The sequence below is a fragment of the Spinacia oleracea genome, chromosome 2, assembly GCF_020520425.1.
Source record: "Spinacia oleracea cultivar Varoflay chromosome 2, BTI_SOV_V1, whole genome shotgun sequence".
Taxonomy (NCBI): Eukaryota; Viridiplantae; Streptophyta; class Magnoliopsida; order Caryophyllales; family Amaranthaceae; genus Spinacia; species Spinacia oleracea.
In genome coordinates, this window is record NC_079488.1 from 59730160 (window position 1) to 59743172 (window position 13013).

At 38.2% G+C, this 13013-nt stretch overlaps 1 pseudogene; it reads left to right on the top strand.

Annotated features, from left to right (window-relative positions):
• The first annotated feature begins 1036 nt into the window (after nucleotides 1–1036).
• LOC130468149 (uncharacterized) lies at nucleotides 1037–1144 on the top strand (annotated as a pseudogene).
• The last annotated feature ends 11869 nt before the right edge of the window (nucleotides 1145–13013 follow it).

A 13013-nucleotide genomic window follows, 5' to 3' on the forward strand; every position in this document is an offset into this window, starting at 1 on the left:
GCGTGTGGCGTCGAACAAGCAACATCAGTAGGGCACGGTGAGGGTGCTTCGGTGCTGGGCTCAGTAGCAAGCCCGAGCGAGAGAAAGAGAGAGTGTGCGTGTTTGTGGGTGTCGAGGGGAAGCAGCAACGACACAACAACAACAAGCAGAGCAGTAGCACGCACAAGGCTGTGCTGTGTGACAGGGGGAGCGAGAGGCGAGGGAGTGTGGTGATGTGCGAGAGGCACGAGCACGCGGGCAGCAAGGCACGAGGGACGTGCAAGGCGAGTGATCGAGGGCACGAGACACACACGAGCAATGCTGCTCGGTGGTGCACGGGTGAGGGGAGACGGGCACAAGGGAGACCGAAAGAGAGGAGAGCAAAAGAGAGGAGAGAGAAAATTAATGAAATTTGTGAGGGGATCATCAATGCAAAGGGCTATATTTATAGGTTCCTAATCCCAAGTGGGCTTAGGCTTAGGGTTTTGCATTGGGCTTTGCAATTGGGTTTAAATTAGAATTGAAAGCTTTAAAACTTTCTTGGGTTCACCAACTGAATTGGATTGGGGTCAGAATTGAATTTAAATTGTTTTGAAATACGACCCAATAAATTTCCCGACTTAAACAATAAAAAAATAAATTCATTTAATTTTATTTCGGAAATAAATAGAAATAATAAATATATTTTTTTAATTAAAAATACATTTAAAGCCATATTAAATGTAGTTTATATTCTATAATTCATAAAATTACTTTATAAATACATTAACATATATTTATAAATTCAGAAAAATGCGAGGTATTACAAGGGTAGTACTAGGATGGGTGACCTTTTTGGAAGTCCTCGTGTTGCACCCCTTTTTCCACCAAATTCCGTTTTTTTCGACGATGATGCTTTTTCCGAGGTAAAACGAGATTGCGAAGCCTAGGTCTCAGAGAAATAATGAATTTGGAAAAAGAACGGCAGAGTTCCGAGAACCGGGCGCAAAGTTACGGCATTCCGAAGAGAAAAGGGGGTCTGGTTTGGGTTATAATGAAATAAGTGCAGTAAGTGTTTGGTTCCGATCATACCAGCACTAATGCACCGGATCTCATCAGAACTCTGCAGTTAAGCGTGTTTGGGCGAGAGTAGTACTAGCATGGGTAAGTCCTCGTGTTGCACCCCTTTTTCCGCCAAATTTCGTTTTTTTCGACGACGGTGCCTTTTTCCGAGGTAAAACGAGGTTGTGGAGCGTAGGTCTATGGTGGTTGAATTTTATACCACTTTATTTTTGTGATGCGAACATAGTCTGGAATTGGCCCAAAGTGGCGCCACTTTTCCCCTTAGGTCCAAAATTTTGGCAACCTTATGTGTTATTATTTTGACTTTTTTTGTTGAGTAATGCTTTAGTATTGTCGTATCCAACCTAGTCAATTAGCTGGCTAACCAAGGAATTGTGGATGTGGTTAGGCAATTAGTTGAGGTAGTGTAGAACTTAGCACAAGTTAGATATAACCCAGTGATTGATCCGGCTGGGGAAATGTTTAAGAAGGTGGCCCAGAGTAACCCTCCTCTATACCTAGGGGAAGTTGATCCAAGTATACTTGAGAACTGGTTAAGAGAGTTCGATAAGCTAATAGTAGCTGTGAATTGCCCAGAGAACCTTAGGCTTAATAGTGTTGTATATTACCTTATGGGAGAAGCTGATCTATGGTGGCAAAGGTGTGAAGAGACCTTGAGAGGTACACCTAACTTTGGGTGGGAAATGTTTAAGGTTTCCTTAAGGAATAAGTTCTACCCCCATATCTGAAAAAGCGGAAAGCTCAAGAGTTCATTGAACTGAGGATGGAAGGGATGTCTGTGATTGAATACTATTCTAAATTCATAGAACTGACTAGGTTTGCACCTGAAGTGGTGGCAACGGAATAGCTCACGGCTCAAAGATTTAAGAGTGAACTGACTATGGATTTACAGTTGATGCTAGGTGGAGTGACCATTACTAGTCTAGACACCTTGTATGGGAAAGCTTCCCATTTGTATAGATTGCAACTAAGGAGGAACGGAGTTGGTGAGAAGAGAAAGGATTTTGGGAACCATAATCAGGGTGCTAACCAACCAAATCAGAATAACTTCAAAGGAACAAAGGGAACAACCAATTCTAGTTCAAGGGGAACAATGGTGGAAATCGGAATAACAACTTCCACAACAGTAATAGGAATAAAAACCAGTCTACAGGAAATGGAACAAGGGTTTATGAGTGCAGAAGTTGCCATAACAATCACCCTGGAAAGGATTGTGATGGTAATCCAGTGATCTGTAGGTTCTATGAGAAGCCTAGCCATAGGGAATTTGTATGTTTGGCTAAGAATGGGAATCCTAACTAGAACAACTCTCAGAACAACCGCCAGAAAACAACAGGAATAACCAAAATCGGAACGAAGGGAATAATGAAACCAAAGAGGTTACCAAGGTGGTAACAACAACAACCATGGCCAGAATAATGGAAAGTCTGGGGGAAACTATCAGCAAAATGGGAACCGAAACACCAATGGGAATGCCAATGGAGGTGCCTATAACAAAGGAGTTGCCCAAGGAAAGCTGAATGTGATCACTAGGCGAGAAGCAGAAACCTTGTCCGACATCATAGCCGGTACTTTTTCTATTAACTCCATTTTAGTTAAAGTACTATTTGATTATAGTGCGACTTATTTGTGTACATCTGTGGGTATTTTGGCGAAACTAGGATTGAAAGAACTCGAAGCAATTGAGGTACCCATAGCTATACCAACAGGTAGTATAGTAAAGTGTACCAAGATCCATAGAGATGTGCCTTTGACCATAACCAAAACCGTATTCTTATCTAGCCTAATTGAGTTTGAATTGGGAGAACCAGACGTGATTTTAGGTATTTCTTGGTTGGACATGTTTAAGGAAAAAATTGATTGTGAGAAGAAGAAGATTCATTTGAGGTCTAGCTTAGGAAAAGTAGTGTCCTATCGTCGTTTTGGGAAGCGTAGAAGTGTAGGAATCATCACGGCAATGGAACTCGTGAAGCTAATCAGTAAGGGAAACCCTTTTTTCTTGTGCAATGTGAGAAACCTAGAGCATGTAATGAAGGATCAGCCTGAGGACATTGCAGTAGTAAATGAATTTCTGGATGTTTTTCAGGAAGAGATCTCGGGAATGCCGCCCAATCAACCTATTGAATTTACTATAGAGTTAGCACCTGGAAACGCACCTATTTCAAAAGCTCCATACCAAATGGCTCTAGCAGAAATGAGGGAGTTGAAATGTCATTTAGAGGATTTATTGGAGCTGAGAAAGGTTATATCAGACCAAGTGCATCGCCTTGGGGAGCGCCAGTCTTGTTTATGAAGAAGAAGGACGGAAGTATGAGGCTCTGTATAGACTACAAGGAGCTCAATAAAGTCACAATCGGGAATAAGTATCATTTTCCTATGATAGATGATCTGTTTGACCAGTTGAAAGGAGCAAGAATCTTTTGATTGATTTGAGATCAGGTTATAATCAGTTGAGAATCACGGACCACGATATACCAAAGACTACATTTAGGACTAGATACGGTCATTATGAGTTCACTGTTATGCCTTTAGGTTAAGTGGTTGACCAATGCACCTTCTATCTTCATGGACTTAATGAACCGAGTATTCCATGCATTCTTGAACAAGTTTGTAGTGGTTTTCATAGATAATATCCTTGTGTATTCAAAGAGTGAAGAAGATCATGTTGAACACTTAAGGTCTGTCTTGAGTACATTGAGAGACAACCAATTGTACGCCAAATTCTCGAAGTGTGAATTCTGGCTGGAGAAGGTTGCATTTTTATGACATTTTTTGTCTAAGGAAGGAGTTGCAATGGACCCTGCAAAGACCAAAGCAGTTAGTGAATTGCCTACACCTAAGAGTGTCACTGATATCGAAGCTTTCTTGGTTTAGTTGGATATTATAGGCGTTTTGTTCAAGACTTTTATAGGATAACCAAACCAATGACTACCTTGATGAAGAAGGAAGCTAAGTTTGAGTGTAATAATAAGCAATGTTATTAGAATCGCGATCCGGATCGTAGGATCGTACGATCCTACGATCCAGATTCGTCAAAACGATCCGGATCGTCATCAAAGTCGTAATTGGGCCAGGATCGGTGTAGAATCGTTTGGGATCGGGTGGGATCGGTGGGATCGCGATCCCAAACCCGATTCTACCGATTCTACGTTTTGCTAGTTCATGCCCAAAAATCTAAGTAATAAACTAAATTTAAACAATTTTTTCTTCAAATTAACTTCTTACTAGGCATAAGAGTCCTAATTCGACCTGAATTCCCCAATTAATTGCACCGAAATACTTTAATTTAGACACAAAATAAAAAGCCCCACATTGGGAGAAAACCCTAAATTTCGAATGAATCAAATTGGAGGTGCATGATCACATGAGTAGTGACAGAGATTTTCGGTGAAGGAATAGTGATCTCTGTCGCTAATCATATTATCAGAATACCTCTGAATGTCTTCGTCCATCATCTTTTTAGGTCGCCAGTTCCCTTCTTTGTTGTTCTTCATATTTTGTCGTTTCGTAATTTTTGTTGAGTCAATTTTTTTTTTGTTGCACTATCTCTCTCATAACCCCTTAGACTCCTACTGTATCGAAAACCAGATAAAAATTAGTAAACGTCTAACTAATAGTGGGTTATTGGGTTCCGTGAAGTTTTTTAATTAAATAAAAAAACAAAGAGTAAACTAATTTTGCAAAAAGTTGTCCAAACATTTGGGGAGCTGATACAGTTACACTGAGGGTATCTGGGACCCTGGTACCCTGCCCAATTAGTGGTCCAACTAAGCAAAAAAAAATTAATTTTAAGGGGGGAAAACAGCATAAATGGGGGGAAAATATTTGGTTAATGGCGCCATTTTGGGTTAGCTGAGCGGGAGAGATATCTCCATTCTTCCCCAATTTTAGTTCCCGCCCAAGCAAAAAAAACGATTCTAAACCAAATTAAAAAAAAAAAAAAAACTAATCCTCAGCTTACAAAAATAACAACGGTAACATTAGCTTATCCATTTTGTAGATTATCATTTAACCAACAAACACACAAAGGAGAGAACACCATTCTTCACCACCAAAGCCTTCTCGGAAGATCGTTTTTTTCCGTCGGGTTTCATCAATCCTATCTCCACTAAAGTGTTAACTTAATATACGATTATTTCCAATCATGAAATATAATTGAGATCGGCAAATTAAAAAGTAGAGCATCAAAAATGGATTAATGGAGGAGGAGAGAGAAAAAATTGATGTTATGGGGGTTAATTTTTGTGATATGAATTGACTGTATTTTGAGATAAATTGAGAAAGTGTTTGATATTTAGCAGAAGTATTGGGTTATCATGGATTCATGGTGCAGTAGTTGGCAACTTGGCGGTGGAGGTGGTACTCTTCTGGAAAATGGGGTTGTCAAGTTTTGTGTTTTTTTATGAATGCAGCTAAACGATTAAAAAGTTAGGGCATTTAAAAAACCAAAGGGTTTATTACCTTAGCCACTGTATATTATCATCTTCCCTATCAAACACACAAAAGAGAGAACCCATTGTAGTTCATGTAATTTTATTATGTCTATTTCATAAAAGTTTGAAAATGTTAATAGGAACATCAATTGTTACTGTTGCTAATTTCATTTGTTTTTTTACTGAATTCATTAAATTACATGAGTCTGTTGAATCGTTTTTTGTTCTTGACATTAGAGATTTGTAGGGCGGAGGAACCTAAGCCGTTTATGATCTTTTGTTGTTATGATGATTTGTTATAGTTACCTAGTATTAAGATGATGTATTAGTTGTATTGTGTTCCAATATTTTTAAACATTACACTATTATACTAGTTTAATTTTGTTGTTTATACTTTGTGTAGTTGTTGTATAGTAAAAATGTTTTGTATTATATTTCAATATATAGCGGAATTGAATTAAACCCTAAACGGTTTTCGTATGAATATCACAAAAAGCGGTTTCAATTAAATTAAATTAAATTTACCATTTCCTTTTTTTATTATTTAATTTAGCTTTAAATACCACATTACTGCTATTTCTTTTAAAGCTAAACTTTTTATTGCATATATGATACGTATTTAAATAAAACATAATACCTATTGATTGTATGTCCAAACCTGATATAATAAGCACTAAGTTCATTTAAAGACCGATCAAGTTGTTCGTGGTTGACTAGGTAGAGTTGACTCGTAATTCCGATCTAATATTGTGTATCGAGGCATTATATAACCTTATAAACTAGTTTTGGGTTATAGTCCGTTCACGTTATTCATGGTTGACTATGTAGAGATATCTAACAACATTGTGTATCGAGTCATTAGGTAATTAACCTAATATACTAGTTCAAGTCGAGACGCAACTATGGTTATAGTCAGATCAAGTTATTCTTGGTTGACTAGGTAGAGTTGACTCGTAATTTCGATCTAACATTGTGTATCGAGTCATTAGGTAACCTAATATACTAGTTCAAGTCGAGACGCAAGTATGGTTATAGTCAGATCAAGTTACTCTTGGTTGACTATGTAGAGTACGTTGAATCGTAATTCCGATCTAACATTGTGTATCGAGTCATTAGGTAACCTAATATACTAGCTCAAGTCGAGACACAACTATGGTTATAGTCCGATCAAGTGATTCTTGGTTGAATATGTAGAGTTGACTCGTAATTTCGTCTAACATTGTGTATCGAGTCATTAGATAACCTAATATACTAGTTCAAGTCGAGACGCAACTACGGTTATAGTCCGATAAAGTTATTCTTGGTTGAATATGTAGAGTTGACTCGTAATTTCGATCTAACATTGTGTATCGAGTCATTAGATAACCTAATATACTAGTTCAAGTCGAGACGCAACTACGGTTATAGTCCGATCGAGTTATTCTTGGTTGAATATGTAGAGTTGACTCGTAATTTCGATCTAACATTGTGTATCGAGTCATTAGATAACCTAATATACTAGTTCAAGTCGAGACGCAACTATGGTTATAGTCCGATCAAGTAACATTTTGTTCATCATAAAGATTATGATGATTTAACTTAAGTAGTCTAAACTGTACTAATTAGTATTTCGGAAGGGTTTAATAGCCTAAATTTTTTGGGTTTGTAATTACTATTAACAATTTTTGCATGGCTTAACAATTTTTGCATGGCTTAAAGTTTTTGGATTTGTGCACGGTATTATCATGTCGAAATTGTGTACACAATTATAATATCATTACTCAATATGAAATATGGCATTTTCATTACTTCTTGAATTATTGGATATATGTTTAATTACATTATGTAACATTTTGTTGACCTAATGTCTTTTGATTTGTGTAAGGTATTATCGTGTAAATATTGGGTACACAATTAGGATATATAACTACATATGACTAAGGACTTATCTTTAATATTTTTTCAGTTGTTATTTTCATATACTCTTTCTTTGGACTGCTTTTTTTTTATTTCTATATTTATAAAGTTGAAATTTACAATTATTAACTACACACGTTATTAAACAAATAAGATTAGTATACAATTATTTGGTTCAAATAATTATTTGATATGTTTCTTTAAGAAACTTTGAATACAATACAATTATTTTGATTCAATATTGACAAACAAACTAAAAGGAAGCTCGTACTATACGTTTAAATACATAACCTTGGTTTAATTACAATTTTCAATGAACCTTGTCATTGGCTTTGCCTCACTGTCACAATGGTTAGTACTTTTACTCATTGCTCTTTGGATAAAATCTGCTGAAGTCCTGGGTTCGATCCTACACAAACGACATTATTCCAATTTTTTTTGTTTTAAACAAAATCCCTTTACTTAGGAAACTCCGCCTCATCTTCTCCGATTTCGTCTTCTCAAATCTTTAACTTCTGAAACACAATTTTTACAAATAACACAGCACACAGACAAACGCTATTGTTCATACGCACATATTCAGTTCTTACTTATGGTGGAAACAAAAAGAAAAATCCGAAATCAGTCGAATTTAACATACAATTCACAAGGCTTGATTGATTCATTTTTTCGATTTCAGCAACTTATACATGATTTCGACAAAAAATGGTATGTAAAACTACATCATCACTTTCATCTTTACAATGTAAGGGAAATAATAGATAAAAAACAAAGAACATCAACAAATTCTTGGGTATCATCGACAGAAAAATAAAGGTGAAAAAAAAAATTTGAAATTCAAATTCAAAAACAAACTGAAAATTCGAAATGAAATTGGGTAGTGACTTGGCAAATCTGATATGTAATTGTCCAATAAAAGGCCAGGGTACCCAGGGACCACTTACCCTGGGTGTAACCAAAGCCTTTGCGAAACATTTGGCTTTTACATCTTCTGCCAAGAATTCTCAATTTCTCACAGGTGGCAGTAATGATACATTTAATCACTAGTTCACTTATTCTTTGTTAAAATTAACACTACCGATAATGTCACCTAATTTTGGTTTTATTTTTTTTGGCAGCATCCAAGATTAAATTTACTTATTTAGTTAGTTTTTACAAGATTATGAAGAATATTTCCAAATCTTTGCATTTTAGCATTGTTTGTACTTGAAAATAAGTGTAGTTAGTTATGCTACATCATTTTAGCCACTACTTTTCTCAAATTGGTAGGATCTTAAAATTCTACAATCTGATACTATCGATCCGATCCTACCTCTCTCACCGATCCAAAGTAGGATCCCGATCCTGACAACCTTGATGATAAGTGTGAGGAAGCATTCCAAGCCTTGAAGATGCGATTGACAACCGCGCCGGTACTAACTCTGCCATATAAAAGTGGTACTTATGATGTGTATAGTGATGCGTCTAAGAATGGTCTAGGGTGTGTTTTGATGCAGAACGGGAAGGTGATTGCGTATGCATCAAGATAGTTGAAATCGCATGAATCCAATTACCCTACCCATGACTTAGAATTAGTTTCCATAGTGTTTGCATTGAAGATATGGCGACACTGCCTGTATGATGTGAAATGTAAGATATTCACGGATCACAAGAGTTTGAAGTACATTTTCACACAAAATGACTTGAATATGCGCCAAAGAAGTGTTAGGTTATGATACATATGACAATTCATAAATCATGCGGAAAAAAACCATAAACCCAGGAAAACATATTATTTACACATAATCATTTAGCATAGAATAGATGCATACTCTTTGTTGCGTGCCTTCCCTAGCTGCGCCCGAACCGAACAAGAACAAGTCTTTAGGACTCCAAGTGTCGTCCCTCCGTAGATAGTCCACAGCACGTCCGGATCCGCCTTAAGATTGACCAACTAGAATCGCCCTTAAGGTACTATTATTTTCGGCACTTTATAGGCAAATGTGTGACTGAATTTTTCTCTCAAAAACTCACTTTGAATACTTTGAAACTTGTGTTATAAATTGTGAGCCCTAGCCTCATATTTATAGCGGTATGGAAAGGGAATCGAAATCCTATTCAGATACAAATTAATCAAACCTAGAATCCTACAAGTTTTCTAATTTAATTAATTTATCAAATAGAATTAGGAATTTAATCATTAACCGAACTCTGCATGTTTTAGGAAACGTGCACGAACACAAACACTTGCACACACACGCACGACAGCCACGATGGGCCTCATGCGTGCGCGCGAGCAGCAGCCCACTCAGCGCCCGCGCGCGCTGCGCGCTGCGCGTGCTGTGCGCGCTGTGCGCGCTGCGCGCTGCGCGCAGCCTGCTGGGCCTGGCCTTGCGCTGGGCCTGGCGTGGCTGTTTGTGCGGCGCGCTTGGCTTGCTGGGCGATGGCCTGGCTTCGTGCTGGGCCTCGTCCGGCAGGCCTCGTCCGATGCTTATTCGTACGATGCGCTTCCGATTAAATTTCCGATTCCGGAATTCATTTCCGATACGAACAATATTCAATATTTCCGATTCTGGCAATATTTCCATTTCCGATAATATTTTCCGATACGTACCATGTTTCCGTTTCCGGCAACATCTACGACTTGGATAATATTTATATTTCCGATACGATCCATATTTCCGTTTCCGGCAATATCATCGTTTCCGGAGTATTCATTCCTTGCCTGTGACGATCTTAGCTCCCACTGAAACCAAGATCCGTCGGTTCCGAATATTCATAGATAGAGTATCTAATGCCATTAGATACTTGATCCGTTTACGTACTATTTGTGTGACCCTACGGGTTCAGTCAAGAGTAAGCTGTGGATTAATATCATTAATTCCACTTGAACTGAAGCGGCCTCTAGCTAGGCATTCAGCTCACTTGATCTCACTGAATTATTAACTTGTTAATTAATACTGAACCGCATTTATTAGACTTAACATAGAATGCATACTTGGACCAAGGGCATTATTTCCTTCAGTCTCCCACTTGTCCTTAGGGACAAGTGTGCATTTCCTAATTCCTTTGTCACTCGATGCTTGCTCTTGAACATAAGGTAAGAGTTTTCATCCTTATTATGTCCAGAGGTGTTCCTCGGTTTCAGAGTTCAACTGATCAAATAAACAGATAATCATAGCCTATGATTCATCCGAGCACGGCCATGCATTTCACAGTTTCTAGCTCTCCGAGTGGCCTTGTACAACTTTTAAGCATCTCATCCCGATTTATGGGAGGACAATCCCAATCTTGCGATCTTGAGATTAGACTTCGTTTGATAGGTGATTACCTGAGCGTTGCCTTTATAGCCTCCTTTTACGGTGCGACGGTTGGTCAACGTCAAAGCAACCAGTTCTCAAACAAGTAATCTCAAATCACTCAGGTATTGAGGATTTAGTGTCTAATAATTTAATGAAATTTACTTATGACAGACTTTCATCTCTTACAGTAAAGTTTCATAGTTCTTGTCCGATACTAATCTTCTCAAAGTAAGTATCTATGCAAATGATTATGACATTGCCATGTCCACATAGTTCAAGAAACAGAACTACTAGTCATCTTGCATTCTAATCGTCTAACGTTTTCTATGCGTCCAATTTTATAGAAAACTCCGATTAGGGACCATTTTCAACCTTTGACATTCAAGTTCACTTGATAGACATTTCTTAGTCACAGGACTGGTCCTGACAGTCTATCTTGAATATATCGTCAAATTGAAGGGACTCATCATTTAATAAACCACAAATTAAATGGAAAAATGAATTCTTTTCATTTATTGTGAATGATTAACCGATAATGTTTTACAAAGATTTAAACTCTAAAACTTTAAAACATTAAACAGAGACATCAAAGCCATTCTCCAATATGCTTGATTCCCATAGCTGCAGTGTGCGAGTTGTGCTTCGCCTGCGGCAGAGGTTTAGTTAATGGATCTGATATGTTGTCATCAGTTCCAATTTTGCTTATCTCGACTTCTTTTCTTTCAACGAACTCTCGTAGAAGGTGAAATCTACGAAGTACATGCTTGACTCTCTGGTGGTGTCTAGGCTCTTTTGCCTGTGCAATAGCTCCGTTATTATCACAATACAGGGCTATTGGTCCTTTAATGGAGGGGACTACACCAAGTTCTCCTATGAACTTCCTTAGCCATATAGCTTCCTTTGCTGCTTCATGTGCAGCAATGTACTCCGCTTCAGTTGTAGAATCCGCAATGGTGCTTTGCTTAGCACTTTTCCAGCTTACTGCTCCTCCGTTGAGGCAGAAGACAAACCCAGACTGTGATCTGAAATCATCTTTGTCGGTTTGGAAACTTGCGTCCGTATAGCCTTTAACAATTAATTCATCATCTCCACCATAGACCAGGAAGTCATCTTTGTGCCTTTTCAGGTACTTCAGAATATTCTTGGCAGCAGTCCAATGCGCCTCTCCTGGGTCTGACTGGTATCTGCTCGTAGCACTGAGTGCGTACGCAACATCCGGGCGTGTACATATCATAGCATACATTATTGAACCAATCAATGATGCATATGGAATCCCATTCATTCGTCTACGCTCATCAAGTGTTTTTGGGCACTGAGTCTTGCTTAGAGTCATTCCATGAGACATGGGTAGGTAGCCTCGCTTGGAGTCCGCCATCTTGAACCTATCAAGCACCTTATTGATATAAGTGCTTTGACTAAGTCCAATCATCCTTTTAGATCTATCTCTGTAAATCTTGATGCCCAATATGTACTGTGCTTCTCCTAGATCCTTCATCGAAAAACATTTCCCAAGCCAAATCTTGACAGAGTTCAACATAGGAATGTCATTTCCGATAAGCAATATGTCGTCGACATATAATACTAGGAAAGCAATTTTGCTCCCACTGACCTTCTTGTATACACAAGATTCGTCCGCGTTCTTGATGAAACCAAAGTCACTGACTGCTTCATCAAAACGTATATTCCAGCTCCTGGATGCCTGCTTCAATCCGTAGATTGACTTCTTTAGCTTGCATACCTTTTTAGCATTCTTTGGATCCTCAAAACCTTCAGGCTGTGTCATAAACACAGTTTCTGTTAAAACGCCGTTTAAGAAAGCAGTTTTGACATCCATCTGCCATATTTCGTAATCGTAATATGCAGCGATTGCTAACATTATTCGAATAGACTTTAGCATTGCAACTGGTGAAAAGGTTTCATCGTAATCCACACCGTGGACTTGCCTGTAACCTTTTGCAACCAATCTAGCTTTGAAAACTTCAAGTTTCCCATCCTTGTCCTTTTTCAGTTTGAAAACCCATTTGCTTCCAATGGCTTGGTAGCCATCTGGCAAATCGACCAAATCCCATACTTGGTTTTCAGACATGGAGTCTAATTCAGATTGCATGGCTTCTTGCCATTGCTTGGAGCTAGGGCTCGTCATAGCTTGCTTGTAAGTCGCAGGTTCATCACTTTCAAGTAATAGAACGTCATAGCTCTCGTTCGTCAAAATACCTAAGTACCTTTCCGGTTGAGATCTATATCTTTGCGATCTACGCGGGGTAACATTTCTAGATTGCCCATGATTCTCACCAGATTCTTCTAAAGATCTCTGAGTTTCATCCTGAATGTCATCTTGAGCATTCTCTAGAGTTTGTTGTTC